At 37.6% G+C, this 14,360-nt stretch overlaps 1 protein-coding gene and 1 long non-coding RNA gene across 5 annotated transcripts in view; one reads left to right on the forward strand and one right to left on the reverse strand.

Annotated features, from left to right (window-relative positions):
* Positions 1-14,360, forward strand: part of STARD13 (StAR related lipid transfer domain containing 13) — a 573,794-nt gene that overhangs the window by 150,117 nt on the left and 409,317 nt on the right. The window contains exon 1 of one of the 4 annotated variants that reach the window (XM_060394450.1): positions 9,634-9,763. The exons of the other annotated variants lie outside the window; for them this stretch is intronic. The gene's annotated coding sequence lies outside the window, so the exon portion shown is untranslated. Of the gene's footprint in view, positions 1-9,633; positions 9,764-14,360 lie in introns of those variants that run through there. 4 annotated transcript variants of the gene reach the window in all.
* LOC132657298 (uncharacterized) overlaps positions 1-14,360 on the reverse strand; it is a 50,092-nt gene that overhangs the window by 26,722 nt on the left and 9,010 nt on the right. The gene's annotated exons all lie outside the window — the stretch shown is intronic.

The following is a 14,360-nucleotide window of genomic DNA, read 5'->3' on the forward strand; positions in this document are numbered from 1 at the left end:
ACCTATTTACTTCAAAGCATGCCCAATAAAATCTTAATATCTATTGCCGTAATTGTTATCAGAGACATGTAGTGACTTTCAGGAAAACCAAGGGTTTTTGCATACATGAAGACAGCCAGATTTTTCAGCCACTAGTCTTACGGGGACTTTAGTAAATGTTTTGTAACTTTCATAGTGGAATAAATACTCTATTTTTTCCTAAAGGGCTCAGGGGAAAACTGACTTTAGCCTGTTGTTTTGGTGAAATAAAATTGCTATTTCTGAGTAGAATTAACTCATGTATGTGTTGTTTTGCTTGCTTGCTTTAAGATACACTGTAGGATGCATAATTATAATGTGACAGATTTCCATTTGCCACATATATAAATTAATTTCATTATTTGGTATCTTTATCTTTTATAAAGTAGGGTTCCTCCCTTCAAAGCTTTTCCAGACTAGATGGGGAGAATGTGAACCAAAATTAAGTGTAATCTATTTAACTGTGGAAATGGTTTGTAATTCCATGAAACTGAATTTATTTCATGTTAGTTCAAAAGTTAGCATTAGAATCCTTTCATCCTGTTGGTTTTCTTTTTCATATAAAAATTCTACAAGGTGTTACATATTTTTGTAGCTGTTTGATAAGTGCTACCTAAAATCTTTCTAGGCTCAGATCCCTTCAAAGTTTTTCTTTTTTTCTTTGTGTTGTGCTACTGCAGGGCATTCTGACCATGAAGCAAAAAAATAGGCAACGGATCAAGAGGCAGAATTTTCCATTTAATTTGGTGTTATCTTAGAAAAAGGGGCTAAAGTTGCTAATTTGAATAGATACTTTGTCTACATGATTTTTATTATAGGGGACAAAAGAGAAAACTCCCTAGAAAAACTATGAAAAATAAAGAAAAATAAAATACATCTCAAAGTATTTTTTGAAACTCTTAAATACATATTATTTATTCAATAGACTAAATTGACTAGTAAGCTCCCCTTAGGACTTGTGCTCTGTGCCCAATCACTCAGTTGTGTCTGACTCTTTGTGGCCCCATGGTCTGTGGCCTGCCAGGCTCCTCTGTCCATGGACTTTTCCAGGCAAGAATCCTGGTGAGGGGTGTCATTTCCTTCTCCAGGGCATCTTTATGACTCAGGGATCGAATCCATGTCTCCTGCATCTTGTGCATTGGCAGGCAGATGCTTTACCACTAGTACCACCTGGGAAACTCTTCTTTAAGACTTACTGTGTATATAAAGCATGGATCCAATGAAGTACTGATCTCACAGACATTCACTTAAGATTTATAAGTAAATAGGTTGGCAGGTACAGTAGCAGATACTCACTTGAGCACACATTTCCCAGAGAACTCTATAATCTTTAGGTCAGTTCAGTTCAGTCGCTCAGTTGTGTCCAACTCTTTGCGACCCCATGAATCGCAACACGCCAGGCCTCCCTGTCCATCACCAACTTGTGAATGTAAATGTTAATACTTTTTTTTTATACATAATACACAGTGTACTTTATACTTTTAACGTTTATGGTTAATGAGCTGTTTCTTACATAAATGCATTATTTAGGCTTCTGAAGGGTTGACTGGGGCTGTAGTAGCCTAGATTATTCTTGTAATTAGAACAGGAACCCCCATAACCATCACTTTTCACTATAGAGACAACCTAAAGGAATAAAGAACAGAAGCTACAAAGCCATGATTCTTTGTTACAATAATGTAGAAATGGGATATATGTCCTGGGTCGTTTAGTACATTATAGAAAACAGTAGAGAAGGTATTTAAAGAAGCGGTTTATAACCCAGAGCCATTTGAAGAAGTTGCATTATATGAAAGAAAACCTAGCATCCAGAAAGATAAGCTAGGGACAACTGAAAACTGAAGATTAGGATATTACTCTGCAGGCAAGGGAAGCAAAAATGAGATATTTCACTTTGCTTATTTGAGCAAATATATAAAAATTTATCTGTTTATGCTGTCAAATTAATATTTCCTAGGCTGTGAGGTATCCCAGCAGGCTGCTGACTTAAGACCCTCCAATCATTGGTCTAATATTCCCTCTTGTTATTTTCTTTTTCAACCATCTATGCACTGGGTTTTTCACCTTCCCTGTTCTCATAAGCTCCCATGCTCTTAATTCCCAGAAGAATAATATTTCTAGGTCTTCTTAAATTTTACCCTTCTCACAACACAGTCACACTGCAAAAGGTGAGCTGATTATTTCTGTGGCTGGCAGGCACTTGCTATAGACCATGTAACGTCTCATTTCTGGACTCCTGCATAGCATCTTTCTCTCATGAAAAGAGGGAAAGGGTATAACGTACCACTCCCTGCATTAAAATCTGTTCAAGTTTCTGTTTGAGAGTTAGTGAACTTGAACACAAACTTACTGCTGACAACACTGGGTAAGAATGTGGTACAGTATAAACAAGGAGCATAGCCCAGGTCTCTGACTGGGGAGCAAGCTCAATATCTGATTTGTGTAACTAATAAATAATATAAAATATGCAGAAAGATATAAGCACTACAGACAGCTACCACACTTAATTTTTAACTACCAACACATTAGAAATTTTGTTCATTCTCAAAAGCAAAATAACCCTAAAATAAGTTGAATTTGGGATAAAGATTTTAGGGGTTGAAAGAATTTGGTTCATTTTGTGAAGAGTTTCTCACCTGGGTAATTATGACGGGATGCACTGTGAATTTTAATTGCCAAGCCAACCAAAAATGAAGGTAATTCAACTTGTCATTCCTTAATGCATAATACTCATCAGAATGGAATCTGAGCTCTTCAGAGAGAAGCAGATGTCTTCCCTTATGTATCTGTTAAATGCCCAGAAACTTCAAAAAGTGCACAGAAGGAGCTATCAGACACCAGACTAGACATTCTGCCAATCTGTGGGGACTGGAACCTCCACCAAAGGATTCTTCCTTAGGGATACCAAGAGCAAGGTGCAGTGCAATGTCTCCAAATCTCTGGACTCCTGGGGGAACATCATGAATGATGTTAAGCAGCAGCATCTAATGGGCGCACATCATTTACTACCACAGGAGCAGTAGAAGACAGTATTTACATATCCTCCCTTAGCCATGTCTCTAAACATCTTTCAATTAAAACTTCAAAGAAAATTCCAAAATAAATCCTGAACAAAACCTAGCATGATGTTTTGTTTTTCAACCATGGCTTTATAACCCTTGCTTTTAATGGAGGACTCAGTATGTGTGAAGTAACAGATTCTGAAAGTGCAGGAGGAGGAAGAGCTGGGATTATGTTTTCCCACAGCTGCCCCTCTATGAAACTCTTCTATAGGAATCTGAGTCAGGATCATTCCCTTAAATTAAGTTGACAGCTTCGACAGCCTACAGTCTAATAAGGAAGAAAGATATGCATCATGAAGAGATTTCAGTAAACATTTTGGAAACAAATTAGATAAGGGTGAAAGTGAAGAAAAAGTAATCCATTTAGTGATGAGTTGTTACATAATTACATAGGTATGCTTCTTATAAATGTTTGAAGTATGGCTCCTCTACATTCCCTTTTAATACATTATAATACTCTGGTTCAGAAAAGTGGGGGAGAGGTCATTAGTAAGCTTTTATATGGAGATAAACTTGGTAACATTAACTATAAGTTTAAATCATCTATTGGTATCTTGATACAATGCAAAATTTTGTTTATTTTGTGCCAAGATGAATGGTATTACCATCCAATTGATAGAAAAATCATATCCTCAAATAATATAACATGCACTTGAGAATAGGTAGCTGGATTTTAGAGACTGTCACTTCCTGTCCCATACTCTTTCACTAATCTCTTTATCGATGCAGCTAGAGGGAGGCCTAGCTTAAACAGCCAATAATACAATATTCTTTACATTAAACTTGTGCTTAGAAGAAACCAGCCACATGCTTGTTTTTTTCCTTTGGATAGCAAATTTTTAACATAAAGAAGAGTAATTAATATTTCTGCCTCAAAGTTTAGTTGATTATTTATTCTGTTCCCATTTTATCATAACCAAAATAAATACGGGACAAAAATAATTGGTATAATGCATACTGTATATTATAGTTTAAAAGTGAAATAATGTAAATCCATTAAATTTTAAATTTGTGATGAAATACTTGCTGTAATTATAATTTCTGGACTGATGCAGGCTTTTTTAAAATCTTCCTCTTCTAACTGAGATGCTACCTCTATATGCTGAAATTGCCTTCTATTCACTTTCTCATTTAATGCCGCTTTCCTCTAACTTCATGACATAATTATCATGTAAAGGTATTAAATCCTCAAAATGCCTTCCTATTTTTAAATATAAGCTCTTCTTTAATCATAAATAATTTACCTAATCAGCCCAGACAGGGGATTCAGGGAAGGCTTCCTGGAAATGGTGTTTTTCTTATGAGCTCCTCATGTCATGACATTTATATATATTTTTACGGTCATTGGAAGGACTGATGCTGAAGCTGAAACTCCAATACCTGGACCACCTCATGTGAAGAACTGACTCACTGGAAAAGACCCTGATGCTGGGAAAGACTGAAGGCAGGAAAAGGGAACAACAGAGGATGAGATGGTTGGATGGCATCACCAATTCGATGGACATGAGTTTGAGTAAACTCCTGGAGTTGGTGATGGACAGGAAAGCCTGGTGTGGTGCAGTCCATGAGGTTGCAAAGAGTTGGACACAACTGAGAGACTGAACTGAACTGAACTGAACAGTCATATTTAGGGCTTCCCAGGTGGTGCTAGTACTAAAGGATCCACCTGCCAATGCAGGAGATGCAAGACATGGGTTTGATCCCAGGGTCTGAAAGATCCTCTGGAGGAGGAAATGGCAATCTGTTTCAGTATTCTTGCCTGGACAATCCCATGGACAGAGGCACCTGATGAGACACAGTCCATGGGGTTGCAAAGAATCAAACATGACTGATGCGACTTAGCACACATACACACATGGTCATATTTAATATTGTCAAACTGTTCTTCAAAGTATTTGACCATTTTACACTTTTACCAGTGAGATATGAATGGGGAGCAGCACTAAAGCTTACATTGCTCTTCTTGCTTTTTTGACAAAGAATAATGTTGATATAACATCATATATAAGATTATTTAATATATTTAAGTCAGCCATTTAATATATTATGTATACAACTTAATATTCTCCCCACCTTCAATATGTAAAATTTCTAGACCTAATGCTAAATAAGCTGATTTTTCTGATTTTTTAAACAATATAAAACAGATTATTTGCATGCACAACAATGAGGATTAGGATCTGAGATGAAAAGGCAAGCATGCTTCTGTCAAACAGAGAAGATCAAGATTCATAAGAAACTGTCTTTGGGATCTGCTGGGTGGGAAGACCTGCTGTGTTACCTTCAGATACTGTCTCTTTACCTGACACATTGGATGCTTCAGCAGCCTTTTTGGATTGTCCATCCTAGGCTGCTTTTTCTAAGTCCTTTAGATAGTTAAGCTAGTATTACTGATAGCTTATGTTCCTGATCTGTTCACCCAGGAGCTTTTACATGAAGCATGAGTTTTTGTTTTTTTCTTTTATTCTTAGAAGCCGAGGTTCTTAGGTCTTTCAGGAGCTTTCTGATATATTCAACAACTCAAGAAACTAACTCTTACTCAGTTATTAGTCCCTGGTGCTATTTACAAGCAGTTAAACCAGAATGGCTGTTTACCAAAAGGGAAGTTCCCACATTCATTTTCTCTTACCCAGTTAAAACTGTGATTTCTATTAAGACGATTTCTATTAACACAGTAATGGTTATTCGTAGTTGAAAAAATGATAAGGTAAATATATAGGAAAACTCAATTCCTTAGCTTAATAAGTCATTAGAATAATTCTGTCCAAAAGTAAAGCTTAAATGTATTTCTTTTTCAGTTTATTCTGAATTTTATACAGACATATATGAAAGCAACCATATAGTAATTAGGGAACAACTCATTAACACTAGGTGGATAAACACACACACACACAAACATACATAATATGTATAAATGTGTGTATATATATAAATAAATATTTTTGGAATATGTTAACAAATCTCCCTTGGATAAATATATAGCTAAATGCAAATTCTATAAATTATGCCCAGGCCTTCAGTTCAGTTCAGTTTAGTCGCTCGTCGTGTCCGACTCTTTGGGACCCCAAAAATCACAGCACGCCAGGCCTCCCTGTCCATCACCAACTTCTGGAGTTCACTCAGACTCACGTCCATTGAGTCAGTGATGCCATCCAGCTACCTCATCCTCTGTCATCCCCTTCTCCTCCTGCCCTGAATCCTTCCCAGCATCAGAGTCTTTTCCAATGAGTCAACTCTTCCCATGAGGTGGCCAAAGTACTGGAGTTTCAGCTTCAGCATCATTCCCTCCAAAGAAATCCCAGGACTGATCTCCTTCACAATGGACTGGTTGGATCTCCTTGCAGTCCAAGGGACTCTCAAGAGTCTTCTCCAACACCACAGTTCAAAAGCATCAATTCTTGGGTGCTCAGCTTTCTTCACAGTCCAACTCTCACATCCATACATGACCACAGGAAAAACCATAACCTTGACTAGATGGACCTTTGTTGGCAAAGTAATGTCTCTGCTTTTGAATATGCTACCTAGGTTGGTCATAACTTTTCTTCCAAGGAGTAACTGTCTTTTAATTTCATGGCTGCAATCACCATCTGCAGTGATTTTGGAACCCCCCAAAATGAAGTTTAACACTGTTTCCACTGTTTCCCATCTATTTCCCATGAAGTGATGGGACCAGATGCCATGATCTTCGTTTTCTGAATGTTGAGCTTTAAGCCAACTTTTTCGCTCTCCTCTTTCACTTTCATCAAGAGGCTTTTTAGCTTCTCTTCACTTTCTGCCATAAGGGTGGTGTCATCTGCATATCTGAGGTTATTGATATTTCTCCCGGCAATCTTGATTCCAGCTGGTGTTTCTTCCAGCACAGCTTTTTTCATGATGTACTCTGCATAGAAGTTAAATAAGCAGGGTGACAATATACAGCCTTGACGATCTCCTTTTCCTATTTGGAACCAGTCTGTTGTTCCATGTCCAGTTCTAACTGTTGCTTCCTAACCTGCATATAGGTTTCTCAACAGGCAGGTTAGGTGGTCTGGTATTCCCATCTCTCTCAGAATTTTCCAGTTTATTGTGATCCACACAGTCAAAGGCTTTGGCATAGTCAATAAAGCAGAAATAGTTTTTCTGGAACTCTCTTGCTTTTTCAATGATCCAGCAGATGTTGGTAATTTGATCTCTGGTTCCTCTGCCTTTTCTAAAACCAGCTTGAATATCTGGAAGTTCACGGTTCACGTATTGCTGAAGCCTGGCTTGGAGAATTTTGAGCATTACTTTACTAGCATGTGAGATGAGTGCAATTGTGCAGTAGTTTGAGCATTCTTTGGCACTGCCTTTGTTTGGGATTGGAATGAAAACTGACCTTTTCCAGTCCTGTGGCCACTGCTGAGTTTTCCAAATTTGCTGGCATATTGAGTGCAGCACTTTCACAGCATCATCTTTCAGGATTTGAAAGAGCTCAACTGGAATTCCATCACCTCCACTAGCTTTGTTCGTAGTGTTTGTTTTTTTTTTTTAGTTTTTTATTTTTTAAATTTTAAAATCTTTAACTCTTACATGCATTCCCAAACATGAACCCCCCTCCCACCTCCCTCCCCATAACATCTCTCTGGGTCATCCCCATGCACCAGCCCCAAGCATGCTGTATCCTGCGTCAGACATAGACTGGCGATTCAGTTCTTACATGATAGTATACATGTTAGAATGCCATTCTCCCAAATCATCCCACCCTCTCCCTCTCCCTCTCCCTCTCCCTCTGAGTCCAAAAGTCCGTTATACACATCTGTGTCTTTTTTCCTGTCTTGCATACAGGATCGTCATTGTCATCTTCCTAAATTCCATATATATGTGTTAGTATACTGTATTGGTGTTTTTCTTTCTGGCTTACTTCACTCTGTATAATTGGCTCCAGTAGTGATGTTTTCTAAGGCCCATTTGACTTCACATTCCAGGATGTCTGGCTCTAGATTAGTGATCACACCATCGGGATTATCTTGGTCGTGGAGATCTTTTTTGTACAGTTCTGTGTATTCTTGCCACCTCTTCTTAATATTCTCTGCTTCTGTTAGGTCCATAGCATTTCTGTCCTTTATCGAGCCCATCTTTGCATGAAATGTTCCCTTGGTATCTCTAATTTTCTTGAAGAGATCTCTAGTCTTTCCCATTCTGTTGTTTTCCTCTATTTCTTTGCACTGATCGCTGAGGAAGGCTTTCTTATCTCTTCTTGCTATTCTTTGGAACTCTGCATTCAGATGCTTATATCTTTCCTTTTCTCCTTTGCTTTTGCTTCTCTTTTCACAGCTATTTGTAAGGCCTCCTCAGACAGCCATTTTGCTTTTTTGCATTTCTTTTCCATGGGGATGGTCTTGATCCCTGTCTCCTGTACAATGTCACGAACCTCCGTCCATAGTTCATCAGGCACTCTATCTATCAGATCTAGTCCCTTAAATCTATTTCTCTCTTCTACTGTATAATCATAAGGGATTTGATTCAGGTCATACCTGAATGGTCTAGTGGTTTTCCCTACTTTCTTCAATTTCAGTCTGAATTTGGCAATAAGGGGTTCATGATCTGAGCCACAGGCCTTACAAATATACGAAACAGAAGGGGATGACAGAGGATGAGATGGTTGGATGCCATCACTGACTTGATGGACATGAGTTTGAGCAAGCTTCAGGAGTTGGTGATGGACGGGGAATCCTGGCATGCTGCAGTCTATGGGGTCACAAAGAGTTGGACACAACTAAGCAAGGGAACTGACAGATTTAGTGTATTCACTCTTTAATCTCCCCATTCATATGCTGGGACTTTCTGATATATTCAACAACCCAAGAAACTAATTCTTACTCAATCATTTAGTGCCTGCTTCTGGATAGCAACCCTGTTCAAACAGGGGACACCAAACCAAAACTAGACTGAATAACAAGTGAAATTAGTTGATAACTAATCTCTGGTATATACTATTTCCATTAAATGCTTGCTATCCCTAGGAAATATTTAAGAAAAGCTTCAAAGGTTTTTCCAGAGTCTTATTACAAATAATTGTCCCAGAAGTGTGCTAATCACCTTACAAACCTTACAAGTCATATGGCCCCCCCAGTGAGCTACATGGTAGTTTCCCTATCACTGCTACCAAATCAGGCCCTCACTCAACACTGGCATTTCTAAAGTTCATCCTCGGTTTTTCATACCCATTTACTACCCTCTCTGCAAGCCTAAGATTCCTCTCTTTGTCTTTATAATGATTTACTGTAAGTATGAAAGCAAGATGGCAGGAGTCCCCATAAAAACACACATCATGATAAAAGATTCCATACTGCAAAGAGACTGGGAACAACTACTCAGAAATAACGCCGCTAAGTTAATAATGTCTGTTCAACAAAGTCGGTTTAGTTTCCCAAGCATTTTCTCCCTAACACCTTATGCTTTAAAATATCTCAAATATTCATTTAAGTGATGGGCAAATCAGAAAATTCCTAAAAACAGTATCTTTAAAAATAATCTCATTTCCTAAAGAAATGCAAGCTCATAAACATATTTTAATATTTTATTACCAGTTAGTGATGCATGGCCCTATACACAGACTTCTAAGTGAAACATCAGTAATTTCAAGAGAAGAGGGACTCCCAGCATGAAGTGTGCACAGAGCATTTGACCCAGCTATTCTGACACTGGGGATGTTTCAACCCTGTGTAAGTACAAATATTTCAGTCAGAAGTGTGCTGATTTTGATGAAAAAATATGCCAGAGCAAATTTATTAAGCTAATTTAGCCAACAGATCAATTCTCTACACAATGCAATTGAGCCATTTTCACTTTTGTCTTTTTTCATTTCAATTTTTCTGAAATGATCTATTGCTATCACTTTTCTATATAAATTAAATGAAGATCTGATTCCTGGATTTGTCCATATTAAATTTTATCAATTATAGCTTGGTCATTTTCCCTTTTGACCACTATTTCTATGAAATCCCATATTGTTTAAGTATTACCAAGCTTTCATTCTCCTGTTGATTTATAGTCTCTGGCTGATTTCACCTCGTGAAGTTTTACCTACTGTCACTTAAGTTATATTTTGCCACAGTTCAGTTCAGTCGCTCAGTCGTGTCCAACTCTTTGTGATCCCATGGACTGCATCACATCAGGCTTTCCTATCCATCACCAACTCCCAGAGCTTGCTCAAACTCACGTCTATTGAGTTGGTGATATCATCCAACCATCTCATCCTCTGTTGTTCCCTTCTCCTCCCACCTTCAATCTTTCCCAGCATCAGGGTCTTCCCATGAGGTGGCCAAAGTATTGGAGTTTCAGCTTTAGCATCAGTCCTTCCAAAGAACGCCCAGGACTGATCTCCGTTAGAATGGACTGGTTGGATCTCCTTGCAGTCCAAGGGACTCTCAAGAGTCTTCTCCAACACCACAGTTCAAAAGCATCAGTTCTTTGGAGCTCAGCTTTCTTTATAGTCCAATTCTCACATCCATTCATGACTACTGGAAAAACCATAGCTTTGACTAGATGGACCTTTGTTGGCACAAAGTAACATTTAATATGCAACTTTTTAATATGCTGTCTAAGTTGGTCATAACTTTTCTTCCAAGGAGCAAACATCTTTTAATTTCATGGCAGCAGTCACCATCTGCAGTGATTTTGGAGCCCCCCAAAATAAAGCCTCTCATTGTTTCCATTGTTTCCCCATCTATGTTCCATGAAGTGATGGGACCAGATGCCATGATCTTAGTTTTCTGAATGCTGAGTTTTAAGCCAATTTTTTCACTCTCCTCTTTCACTTTCATCAAGAGGCTCTTTAGTTTCTTTACTTTCTGCCATGAGGATAGTGTCATCTGCATATCTGAGGTTATTGATATTTCTCCCAGCAATCTTGATTCCAGCTTGTGCTTCATCCAGCCCAGTGTTTCTCATGATGTACTCCACACAGAAGTTAAATAAGCAGGTGACAATATACAGCCTTGATGTACTCCTTTCCTGATTTGGAACCAGTCTCTTGTTCCATGTCCAGTTCTAACTATTCCTTCTTAACCTCCTGATTTCTCAGGAGGCAGGTAAGGTGGTCTGGTATTCCCATCTCTTGAGGATTTTTCCACAGTTTGTTGTGATCCACACAATCAAAGGCTTTGGCATAGTCAATAAAGCAGATGTTTTTCTGGAACTCTTGCTTTTTTGATGATCCAGCACATACTGGAAATTTGATCTCTGATTCTTCTGCCTTTTCTAAATCCAGTTTGAACATCTGGAAGTTCACAGTTCATGTACTATTGAAGCCTGGTTTGGAGAATTTTGAGCATTACTTTACTAGTGTGCGAGATAAGTGCAACTGTGGAACAGTTTGAGCATTCTTTGGCATTGCCTTTCTTTGGGATTGGAATGAAAACTGACCTTTTCCAGTCCTGTGGCCACTGCTGAGTTTTCCAAATTTGCTGGCATATTGCATGCAGCACTTTCACAGCATCATCCTTTTGGATTTGAAATAGCTCAACTGGAGTTCCATCACCTCCACTAGCTTTGTTCATAGTGATGCTTCCTAAGGCCCATTTGACTTTGCATTCCAGGATGTGTGGCTCTACGTGAGTGATCACACCATCGTGGTGATCTGAGTCATGAACATCTTCTTTGTATAGTATTTTGCTACACTGTTTATTATTTACACTGCATGTGATCTTCCCTGGGTCACTAATAGTGGTTTCCACAAAGATGTCCTCATTTTTCACTGTGCTCTCCAGTTACAATTTATCCATTTTCAATCTTATTTTGTGTTTATTATTCTTACCAGAATACTTGTTAAGGAGTTTTATTTAAAAGTTAAGTCTTTGTATTTATTTCTTGGAGCAAAAAATATTAGTGGTTGTTGTAGGTAGCAGGCAGGGTGTAAGCATTCTGCTTCAGCAATAAATCTTTAAATGATGACCAAGTGAAGCTTAAATAGTTTGTGAAAGCTGATGAGTGCAGTAAAGCACAAGAAATGCACTGTGGGAATACTGGAAGGGCACTCAATGGCTTACTTCAGATGTAGAAGAATAAGAAATTACTAAACCATCAAATTATACAACTGAGAAGACGCTGAAAACTGAAAACAAAATACAAAATTATTTAGTGAACACGCTAGAACCTATATAATATGTTAAGAGATTGCAGGCCTGCTATAAGGTACAGAAGATGAGAAATAGACTGTGGATGGATGGAATTTTGGATGCCCTTGATAATGTGAGCTTCCACAGCTCTCCTTTGCAGGTTCCACAGAAATGAAAGTGAGAGCAGCCTTAAAACAAAGGATAGAATGTTGATCATAAAATGAAGTGGTATGATTATACTGAAAGGGGAAAATCTTTTCTTATACAGGTCTTCAGAAATGACAGAAACTGTGCTAGTGGCTTAACCTGTACTATAATCTCTTGTACTTAGTCTCTATCTAGGCAGTTCATGAGGAGGTGTAAGAATTGTGGTGCATTCTATAATAGATATAGGGACAAGTGCTTTAACAGCTCAAAGGAGAAAGTAATTTATTGCACAAGGCAAAGCCTTCCCAAGAAATGGCATTGATTTGGGTCTTGAAGGATGAATAACTAGGAAGATTATTATTAGAGAAGGAAAGAGAAGGGAACAGCTAGGGTGTCTTGAATTAAATCGATGGCTGTGAGTTGCCAATAATGATGTCTATCAATTACATAATTCTTTGATCTGTTTTTGAGGCAGATCTTGGGTTGAGTGAGAATCTGCAGGTGCCTATAGGCAATTGATGGTCTCATGTGCTCTCCATTCCCAGGTTAGGAGGCTCAGGTCATAGATCACAGTGGTATGCAAAGGTTCCAGAATGCATGGGTAATTCACTTTATTTAAATTTTACTGGTGTAGCCCTTTATTTAACGTCACCAAATAGGTTACTTATTTCATCAAAATATACCTTTTAAAAATCTTTAACTTGACCAAAAGCAACAAAGCTGTTAAAAAAAAAAGTGGGGAAAAAAAAACCTTAGCAGTATTTTACCTTGTTCATTTTTAACAGCTCCTGCAACACTTATGCTCAATGTGATTCTTGGTTTACAAGGATTTCCTTGGTTGTTTTTGTCTTCTCAACTTCCAACTATCATGCTAGGAAATCCTCTAAAATGTATACAATTTTACTTATAATTATTGATATTTTTAATCACAGTATATTTGCAAAACACGATTTCATTTTTTTAATGAGTCAACTGAGCTAAATTTATCCTTTTACCCATGAAATTAACATTGTTTTGCTATATACATAGTTCATTTATTTTAACAAATATATAGTGATAGCTTAGGACTCCAGAATGAGTAAGACAGGATCCCTGAACTCTGGAGAATTAAAGGTGTACATTTTATTAATTAGGTGTACTTTTCCTAATTATTAAGCACGAGAAGTTAAAAGTATATACCATATGATTTCAGAAGAAAAAAGAGATTTACTGTTTTTTTGTGGAGAATCTAGAAAGGTATCATGGAGGAAGTGCCATCTGACCTGTACTTAAGTGTTGACAATGAACACATGGGACTAGAAAAAGGTTATTCTAGGGAAAGAGAATAATAAGGCCATATATGCTAAAAGGTATATGTAGCCACACTGAAGAATAAACAAAGGTGTGAGTCACCTGGGGGCATGGTTATTAAGAAAATTACTGATGACATTACTTTCTCAGTTTAAAAAAAAAAAAAAAAACAAGCCCATAGGAAACAGCTAAAATAAATGTGAAGATTTGAATTTCTAAATTTGGACAGAGTTCTTAAAAAAATCACCACTAACGTACATTAATCCCAAACTTTACACTGGCCCTAGATCTCATAGCTAAAAGGTAACAAAGAAATGAGGTTTGGAACCAAACAGCATTTAGGAATATAACTCTTCTATTACCCTCAGATAGCAGTGGAAATGTTATCTCCACTGTTATCATCACATATTTATGAACTAAAAAAAAAAAAAAAAAACCTAAAGTGAGATATTAAGCTGCTAAAGTTGAAAAAGACAACCAATTTTTTCAGGCTGACTGAGAAAACCAAAGGCCAGAATGTGTTACTCTTCAATTTGCGGCTGTGGTTTCTGCAGAAAAAAATGACAGAGCATTAGTCACATTATGTAGTACAATAATGGCCCCGGGGTGGGGTAATTATGGAATAATGACACCTTTGAAACTGTTTGACTAATGCTGTAAATTATTTCTGTATTATACAAAAAGCATTATCTTATGATTTTTTTGATGACTTTGGATTGCAAGGGATTAGCTAGTACCGCTGAAAAGCAACTCATTTAGGAAAATT

This window comes from Ovis aries, chromosome 10 (genome assembly GCF_016772045.2).
Source record: "Ovis aries strain OAR_USU_Benz2616 breed Rambouillet chromosome 10, ARS-UI_Ramb_v3.0, whole genome shotgun sequence".
Lineage (NCBI taxonomy): Eukaryota > Metazoa > Chordata > Mammalia > Artiodactyla > Bovidae > Ovis > Ovis aries.